Genomic DNA, 10000 nt, shown 5'->3' on the forward strand with positions numbered 1-10000 from the left:
AGTATAAAAAAATTAATAAATATTACAAATAATGCTAAAAATATTAGAAATAAACCTATAATAATAATAAACAATGCAAATTAAATAATATGCTAAGTGATGGTATTAAAGTCGGTAGTATAAAACAATTCATAAATATTACAAATAATGCTAAAAATGTTAGAAATAAACCTATAATAATAATAATAAACAATGCAAATTAAATAATATTTGTTAAGTACTATCGTAAGTAAATATGCTAAATGATAGTCATAAATGAGCCAATAAAAAGTTAATGTTTAAAAAGTACTGAATAAATAATTTGACAAATGATGCTAAAATGTTCTAAATAAACCAATGTATTTTTTTAAATCCAATAGTGCTCTTGTAAATAAATAAGCTAAGTGATGGTCGCATATAAGCCAATAGACACTGTGCTGAATAAATATTGTAAATTATGCTCACATTGTTGTAAATAAATCAATAATAATAATAGTACTCAATGTACTACATACGTAAGCGTTCTAATAGTACTCTTGTAAGTAAATGTGCCAAATGATAGCAATAAATAAGCCAGTAATTTGTTGGAAATAAATAACAATACTCAAAATATTTATAGATAAACCAATCATAATAAAGAATACAAAATACATAGTATTTATATTAGTACTCATCCTAAAAACCTGCCAGAGATAAAGAGAAAGAAGATGGGGGCAGGGGAAGTCAGGCAAACCAGTTGAAATATTTGAAATATTCTTTATTGTCAATTGGATTATTTTAAGCATACTTGGAGCCAGTACAGTACAGCACAATTTTAATAAACTTACAGGCCGCCCCTTGCTTTCAAATTCCACAAAAAAAGTGGTTCAGGTCAGAACACTTTGGTGAGATTCTGGATAAGCGACCTTATTCTAGTACATTATTTTCACTTTTATGAGAGCATTATTGGAAACGTCAACCCTCTAGAATGATGTCACTTCTCGCCATTCACCGTCCTCCATGAAACAGGAAGTAGCCTGCTAACTAACAGATGAACTACCGTTATTGTTTTTGTTAACTTGTTATACTACATGATAATTATAACAGAGACAAATATTTTTGCACAGTTGTATTCTTTCCCTACAGATCATTAAAAACATTCTAGTTGCAGCCAATAGTGCAAAATGAAAGACAAATGTCATAATTGCTGGATGCTTAAATTATTAAAAATAAACCAAGGATATTAAATAATACAAAATAAATGTTATTCATAATATGACTCTTTTAAGTAGCTGTGCTAAATGACAGTAATAAATAAGCCAAAAAATCCAAAAAATAAATAATTACAAATAATGCTAAAATATTGGAAATTAACCAATAGTAATAAAGAATGTTACATCATTCTAATAGTACTCTCGTAAATAAATATGCTAAATGATAGTCATAAATAAAAAGTTAATGATTAGGGGGGGAAAAACGGAATAAGTATTATTACAAATGATGCTAAAATATTCAAAATAAACCAATAATAATAATGCATTAAATACAATTCCAAAAGTACTCTTCTAAATATGCTATATGATAATTAAAATAATAAGTCTATATATATATATATATATATATATATATATATATATATATATATATAAAAAGCACTAAATATTACAAATAATGCTCACATTGTTGTAAATAAACTAATAACAATAATAGTACTGAAAATACTACCTAAACTTTCTAATAGTACTCTTGTAAGTAAATGTGCTAAATGATAGCGATAAATAAGCCAATAATTTGTGGGAAATAAATAATAATAATTACCGGTATGCAAAAAATATTTATATATAAACCAATCATAATATCCATCCATTTTCTACCGCTTATTCCCTTTGGGGTCGCGGGGGGCGCTGGAGCCTATCTCAGCTACAATCGGGCGGAAGGCGGGGTACACCCTGGACAAGTCGCCACCTCATCGCAGCCAATCATAATAAAGAATACAAAATAAATATTTCAATTATTAATTGTTGAAGGTCTCATTCTTGTTATATTATGTGATAATTATAACGGAGAAAAAATATTTTTGCACAGTTTTTTTTTCCACACAGCTCACTTAAAACATTCTAATTATGAACACAAATATCATAATTGTTGTTTTTTTGCCGAGTCAGTAGTAAAAATGCAGCAAACGCTTAGCTGTGACTCCAATGAGTCAGCCAGCTAACGCGCGCATTCTTACCCAAATTCCTGTGCAGTGTTGATTGTTGTCCCAAAAAAGTGTTTTTTATATTCAAACTGACCAGGTGATCATTTGTAACAAGCAAGTCATGATTCGTACGGAGTTCCTTAAAAAATATATAAACAAAAAGTTATTTATATTTGTTTTATTCATGTTGTGTATGCTATTTTGCACCACTGTTTTTGTAAATAGAGAAGTAGAATAAGAGTTAATATGAATAAAAACAACGCTGATTGCGCTTCTTTTCCATATTGTTTAGGCTCCTAACTATTATAATAGTATGTTTTTGTCAATCCTCCTACTTTTCCCTTATTTCAGTTTTAATATTTTCCTGTTTTTCCCGTATTTTAACTTTCGGGGACTGCTGGAGCAACACATCTTTCGGACGTCATCCTGTAACACAGTAAAGTCAGGCCTTCAAAATAAAAGTCTGCCAGTACAATAACACCCTCATTACCTCGGTATACACGTTGAATTGGTTCTGTGACTTCAAATAACTTGTATTACGAAACAGCGACACTCATTAAATCATTGCTTGGAGCCTCCAAAACAGCACAATTTGAACATGTAACATGGCTTAGTATAAAGAAAAACTAACTTCTAGATCAGGGGTGTCAAACTCATTTCAGCTCAGGGGCCGCATGGAGGAAAATCTATTCCCGAGTGGGCTGGAATGGTAAAATCATGGCATGATAAATTAAAAATAAAGACAACTTCAGGTTGCTTTCTTTGTTTTACTTTGTCCAAAAATAGAACAAGCACATTCTGAAAACGTATAAATCACAAATAATCCTCTGGACAAAACGCTTCAAATTTGTTGAAAATTCGGAGGAAATTGGTGCAGTTTCAAAAACACAATGAGCTTATAGACTTCATCTACAAAGCCAGGATTAAACTTTTTAAGTCACAGTTGTCAGAAAAATTGTATGTAAATTATCAAAAAACTTTCCGTTTTCTGAGTTCCCAGTGAACAGACGAAAGCTGTCTTTGTTGCACCAAGCCAAAGGCTTGGAAAATTCCGCTGTGTACGATGTCATCCAAGACCTGCCCAAGCCCGAGGCATCTTTTTCTTTTGTGTTAATGTGACCGAAAACAATGGCTGTTTACATACCCCCCATTCCTTTAGAAACAGATGTTATGTAAACAGGGAATATCCAAATAAAAGAGGAGACGAGAACCTTTTTTCATCAGAGCGTAATGACACTGTGCAAGGGTACAGATGTATAGGTTTCTCCTCACTGAGCCAAATTGAATTTTGTCTCTGTTTGATTCTTTGCTTCTTGTCTTGGTTAATAGATGTCATCAGTGTTTGAACCTGACAACAGTCTTTCTGGGATTGAAGAAAAACACAACATGTAAACTCTTCTAGGTATCAAATACCTCCTTTGTCATGTCTGCGTATCAATCCAGAGCTAAGAAACCGAGGTAAAAAACTATTCGAAAGGGTTAAGTTCACTTTTTCTGGTGTTTGACAGAGACATTTTGGTGCGACGAGTGTGCCGAATGACGATGGGTTCGTAGCAGAAGACATACAACGGCAGGTTTAAGTCTCATGTGGGTCGAGGAGGAGGAGCCACAGTCCCCCTTTACTGTGTACGTCTTGCTAGCCCCCGGTATAAACCTTTTGCTTGCCTAACAGAATTGCTATTGTGACATCCAGTGGATGCAATTAGAACAGCAGTTTCTTTCATTAAAAAAAAAAGCAGCTCATTTTAATACTTGGCAAACTCATCACGCGGGCCTGATCCGCCCCGTACGTTTGACTCCCCTGTTCTAGATAATACATATTGCATCAAAACAATACAATAGAATGTGCTACAAACAACTACAGTAGTTTTATGAAGTAATTCAATAATAATGTGCAGTATTTACTAGAGATGTCCGATAATGGCTTTTTTGCCGATATCCGATATTCCGATATTGTCCAACTCTTAATTACCGATTCCGATATCAACCGATACCGATATATACAGTCGTGGAATTAACACATTATTATGCCTAATTTTGTTGTGATGCCCCGCTGGATGCATTAAACAATGTAACAAGGTTTTCCAAAATAAATCAACTTAAGTTATGGAAAAAAATGCCAACATGGCACTGCCATATTTATTATTGAAGTCACAAAGTGCATTATTTTTTTTTAACAAGCCTCAAAACAGCAGCTTGGAATTTGGGACATGCTCTCCCTGAGAGAGCATGAGGAGGTTGAGGTGGGCGGGGTTGGGGTTGAGGTGGGTGGGGTGGGGGGGGGGGGGTGGTGGTGTATATTGTAGCGTCCCGGAAGAGTTAGTTCTGCAAGGGGTTCTGGGTATTTGTTCTGTTGTGTTTATGTTGTGTTACGGTGCGGATGTTCTCCCGAAATGTGTTTGTCATTCTTGTTTGGTGTGGGCTCACAGTGTGGCGCATATTTGTAACAGTGTTAAAGTTGTTTATACGGCCACCCTCAGTGTGACCTGTATGGCTGTTGACCAAGTATGACTTGCATTCACTTGTGTGTGTGAAAAGCCGTAGATATTATGTGACTGGGCCGGCACGTAAAGGCAGCTCCTTTAAGGTTTATTGGCGCTCTGTACTTCTCCGTACATAGCGGCGTTTTAAAAAGTCATAAATTTTACTTTTTGAAACCGATACCGATAATTTCCGATATTACATTTTAAAACATTTATCGGCCGATAATATCGGCAGTTCGATATTATCGAACAGCACTAGTATTTACTTTGGAGAGTGGACTCACCATCAGCGGCTTCTCCATATTTTCATGGATAAATGTCCACCGCTTTGATATTATTCCAACCGTCTTGACTTGTGGTGACTGATTCTACTTCACGGTCATGTTTTTTGTCAATTTCTTTATTTCAATGACTATAATCCGCTTCTTCTTCATGGTCGGAAAATAAAGTTATGCCCATCTCCTGTCCTCCAGCCAGTAAGTAGTTTCGCGTTACATTTACTTAAGTACATACTTGGATAAATTGTATTTGTCAGAGTTGAATTATTGTGTGAATGCTCCTAAGCATTCTTCTTCTTCTTCTTCTCCAGATTTTGCCGCGCTCTATCTTCCACATTCCAAATTAAACCGTTCCAACTTCAAACTGTTCAGCCTATTCGGGAATCGCGGGCTTTCCCTTGACAAATTCCAAAAATTCCCAGATTTCCCTTATTCCTGGTTTTCCGGGACATTTTTCCCATTCAAAATGAATTGGCCATTTATCAATCTTCCACCATTTCCACATTTTTCAACTGATTCAAACCATTCCAACATCAACACATTCCAATCATCCTGGACATTCAAACTATCATTTTTTCATGTTAAAAAAATTCCAGGAATTCCCAGAAATCAATTTTTTTTTCAAACCCTTTTTTCACCCTTTTTTCTGTCGACTACTCCTTCCACATTTTTCAACCCACTTCAACCGTTCTACCGTCAAAACTATCCTCTTAATCAGAAAAAAATATGAAGTTGTTTTTTGCACTACAAAAATTCCCGGTTTTCCCGAAACTCCAGGAATTCCACAATACATTTCTCAATTAAAAATGTTACTACTTAAACATTTCTCGACCGATTTGAAAAATTACAATACCAACTATTTCAACTTTCACATTTTTTAAGCATTTTCAAAAATACCCCGCTTTTTCCCAAATTTCCAGGAAGTTCCCATTGAAATGAAATGGGACATTTTTCCAAGAACCACAATCCCTACATTTTTCAACCTATTCCAACCATTCCAACATCAACACATTCTACTCATCATGGAGATTCAAACTATCACTTTTTCAAGTTAAAAAGATTCCAGGAATTCCCAGAAATCCATTTTTTTTTCAAAACCTTTTTTCACCCTTTTTTCTGTCGACTACTCCTTCCACATTTTTCAACCCACTTCAACGGTTTTACCGTTAAAACTATCCTCTTCATCAGGAAAAAATACGAAGTGTTTTTTTTACACTAGAAAAATTCCCGGTTTTCCCGAAACTCCGGGAATTTCATAATAGCATTTCTCAATTAAAAATGTTACTACTTCAACATTTCTCGACCGATTTGAAAAATTCCAACACCAACTATTTCAACTTTCACATTTTTTAAGCATTTTCAAAAATATCCCGCTTTTCCCCAAATTTCCAGGAAGTTCCCATTGAAATGAAATGGGACATTTTTCCAAGAACCCCAATCCCTACATTTTTCAACCTATTCCAACCATTCCAACATCAACACATTCTACTCATCATGGACATTCAAACTCATTTTTTTCATGTTTAAAAAATTCCAGGAATTCCCAGAAATCCATTTTTTTTCAAACCCTTTTTTCACCCTTTTTTCTGTCGACTACTCCTTCCACATTTTTCAACCCACTTCAACCATTCGACCATCAAAACTATCCTCTTAATCAGGAAAAAAAACAAAGTGTTTTTTGCACGAGAAAAATTCCCGGTTTTCCCAAAACTCCAGGAATTCCATAATACCATTTCTCAATTAAAAATGTTACTACTTCAACATTTCTCGACCGATTTGAAAAATTCCAACACCAGCTATTTAAACTTTCACATTTTTTAAGCATTTTCAAAAATATCCTGCTTTTCCCCAAATTTCCAGGAAGTTCCCATTGAAATGAAATGGGACATAATTCCAAGAACCACAATCCCTACATTTTTCAACCTATTCCAACCATGCCAACATCAACACATTCTACTCATCATGGACATTCAAACTATCATTTTTTTATTTTAAAAAAATTCCAGGAATTCCCAGAAATCCAGTTTTTTTTCAAACCATTTTTTCACCCTTTTTTCTGTCGACTACTCGTTCCACATTTTTCAACCCACTTCAACGGTTTTACCGTCAAAACTATCCTCTTCATCAGGAAAAAATACAAAGTGTTTTTTTACACTAGAAAAATTCCCGGTTTTCCCGAAACTCCAGGAATTCCATAATACCATTTCTCAATTAAAAATGTTACTACTTCAACATTTCTCGACCGATTTGAAAAATTCCAACACCAACTACTTCAACTTTCACATATTTTAAGCATTTTCAAAAATATCCCGCTTTTCCCCAAATTTCCAGGAAGTTCCCATTGAAATGAAATGGGACATTTTTCCAAGAACCACAATCCCTACATTTTTCAACCTATTCCAACCATGCCAACATCAACACATTCTACTCATCATGGACATTCAAACTATCATTTTTTTATTTTAAAAAAATTCCAGGAATTCCCAGAAATCCAGTTTTTTCAAACCCTTTTTTCACACTTTTTTCTGTCGACTACTCCTTCCACATTTTTCAACCCACTTCGACCATTCTACCGTCAAAACTATCCTCTTAATCAGGAAAAAAAACAAAGTGTTTTTTTGCACTAGAAAAATTCCCGGTTTTCCCGAAACTCCAGGAATTCCATTATACCATTTCTCAATTAAAAATGTTACTACTTCAACATTTCTCGACCAAATTGAAAAATTCCAACACCAACTATTTCAACTTTCACATTTTTTTAACATTTTCAAAAATATCCCGCTTTTCCCCAAATTTCCAGGAAGATCCCATTGAAATGAAAAGGGACATAATTCCACGAACCACAATCCCTACATTTTTCAACCTATTCCAACCATTTCAACATCAACACATTCCACTCATCCTGGACATTCAAACTAAAACTTTCCCAAGTTCCAAACCAAATTCCGTTTTTCCTGGAAATTCAAACTCTTCAACATTCAAACTATTCTTATATTCTGTCAGCATTTCAGTTCAACTTCAGCATTCACACGCAATTCCTTCAGGAATTGCTTCATCCAGTTGCAACGTGTGTTTTACTTTAAGTATTTCTGTAAAGAAGAAACAAAACTCTACTTTTACATCAGTATGATATTTATAATTATTGATAAATGCGTAGACAAATTGATCAGAGAGACTTCTTCCTGCGGGCATTGTCACATGACTCTGTTTCACCAATCCGACGTCAGCACTTGTGACCTTTGACTCCATTTCCCCAATCAAATGGAGCCTAGCAGTCACATGACCGCACTCACACTGTAAACAAGGGACACGACGTCAGACGAGGCAGCACAGCTCTTCAATGTTTACTTACAAACTACAACAAAGGAATGTTTATATCGTCATCTGTATCAGTAGAAATGTTCACATGATTTCACTTCCAACTTGAGAGAACATAAGTTGTAGATGTTGTTGTAGCTGCATATAACAACATCGTGAGTGACTGTAAAATATGCGTCTTTTGTGGTACGTCCTCCAACAGAGTTGCTCATGCTCACACAGCAACTGCAAGTACCATTAAACATACATAAATCTGTGCATCCGGATAGTATTCACAGCGCTTCACTTTTTCCACATTTAGTTATGTTACATAATGGATTACATTCATTTTTGTCCTAAAAATTCTACACACAATACCCCATTTAAAAAAATATTATTTTTTTTTATATCCTCAATCAGTTACTCAGTACTTGAGTAGAATTTTCATTGAACATTTACTCTTTGTCATGATCCGTGTTTTTGTTATATTCTGTTAGTTTTGGACTCTCTTAGTTCCTGTTGTTGTGCACCCTTGAGTTTGTTTAGTTACCATGGCTACTTATTATTTTCACCTGCCTCTGATTGGTGTTCGGGACGCTCACCTGTTCCCCGAGCACTAATCAGAGGCATTATTTAAGCCTGCCTTTGCCGGTCAGTCGGCCTGGTTTCATTGTTAGCTTCATGCCACAGTCACGTGAGTATTCCTTGTCTCTAGTCTATGCCAAGTGTTAGCTTTTGGGTCCAGTGCGATCGGCACGTTGCCCCTTCGGCTTGTTTTCTGTTTTTGTACTTCTTTGATTTTGAGGAATAAATCATGTTCCTACCTGCACGCCTTGTCCGGAGTTGTCCGTCTGCATCCCGGGGGAACGAACCCCGCAGTAAGCTGCGAGCCCCCCCGCCGTAATTATTTGGATGACTACCTTTTTACTTTCACTTGAGTTTGGACAAAAAAAAATTCGCCAGGGGCCGAAAGCAGACTGCATGTAAAAAAAACTATATACAAACCCCGTTTCCATATGAGTTGGGAAATTGTGTTAGATGTAAATATAAACGGAATACAATGATTTGCAAATCCTTTTCAACCCATATTCAATTGAATGCACTACAAAGACAAGATATTTGATGTTCAAACTCATAAACTTTATTTTTTTTTTGCAAATAATAATTAACTTAGAATTTCATGGCTGCAACATGTGCCAAAGTAGTTGGGAAAGGGCATGTTCACCACTGTGTTGCATGGCCTTTCCTTTTAACAACACTCAGTAAACATTTGGGAACTGAGGAGACACATTTTTTAAGCTTCTCAGGTGGAATTCTTTCCCATTCTTGCTTGATGTACAGCTTAAGTTGTTCAACAGTCCGGGGGTCTCCGTTGTGGTATTTTAGGCTTCATAATGCGCCACACATTTTCAATGGGAGACAGGTCTGGACTACAGGCAGGCCAGTCTAGTACCCGCACTCTTTTACTATGAAGCCACGTTGATGTAACACGTGGCTTGGCATTGTCTTGCTGAAATAAGCAGGGGCGTCCATGGTAACGTTGCTTGGATGGCAACATATGTTGCTCCAAAACCTGTATGTACCTTTCAGCATTAATGGCGCCTTCACAGATGTGTAAGTTACACCATGTCTTGGGCACTAATACACTCCCATACCATCACAGATGCTGGCTTTTCAACTTTGCGCCTATAACAATCCGGATGGTTCTTTTCCTCTTTGGTCCGGAGGACACGACGTCCACAGTTTCCAAAAACAATTTGAAATATGGACTTGTGAGACCACAG

General features: G+C 35.7%; 1 protein-coding gene across 4 annotated transcripts in view; it reads left to right on the forward strand.

Moving 5' to 3' along the window:
• Positions 1 to 10000, forward strand: part of poli (polymerase (DNA directed) iota) — a 33305-nt gene that overhangs the window by 15814 nt on the left and 7491 nt on the right. The window lies entirely within an intron of this gene.

This window comes from Nerophis lumbriciformis, linkage group LG20 (genome assembly GCF_033978685.3).
Source record: "Nerophis lumbriciformis linkage group LG20, RoL_Nlum_v2.1, whole genome shotgun sequence".
NCBI classification, from domain to species: Eukaryota; Metazoa; Chordata; class Actinopteri; order Syngnathiformes; family Syngnathidae; genus Nerophis; species Nerophis lumbriciformis.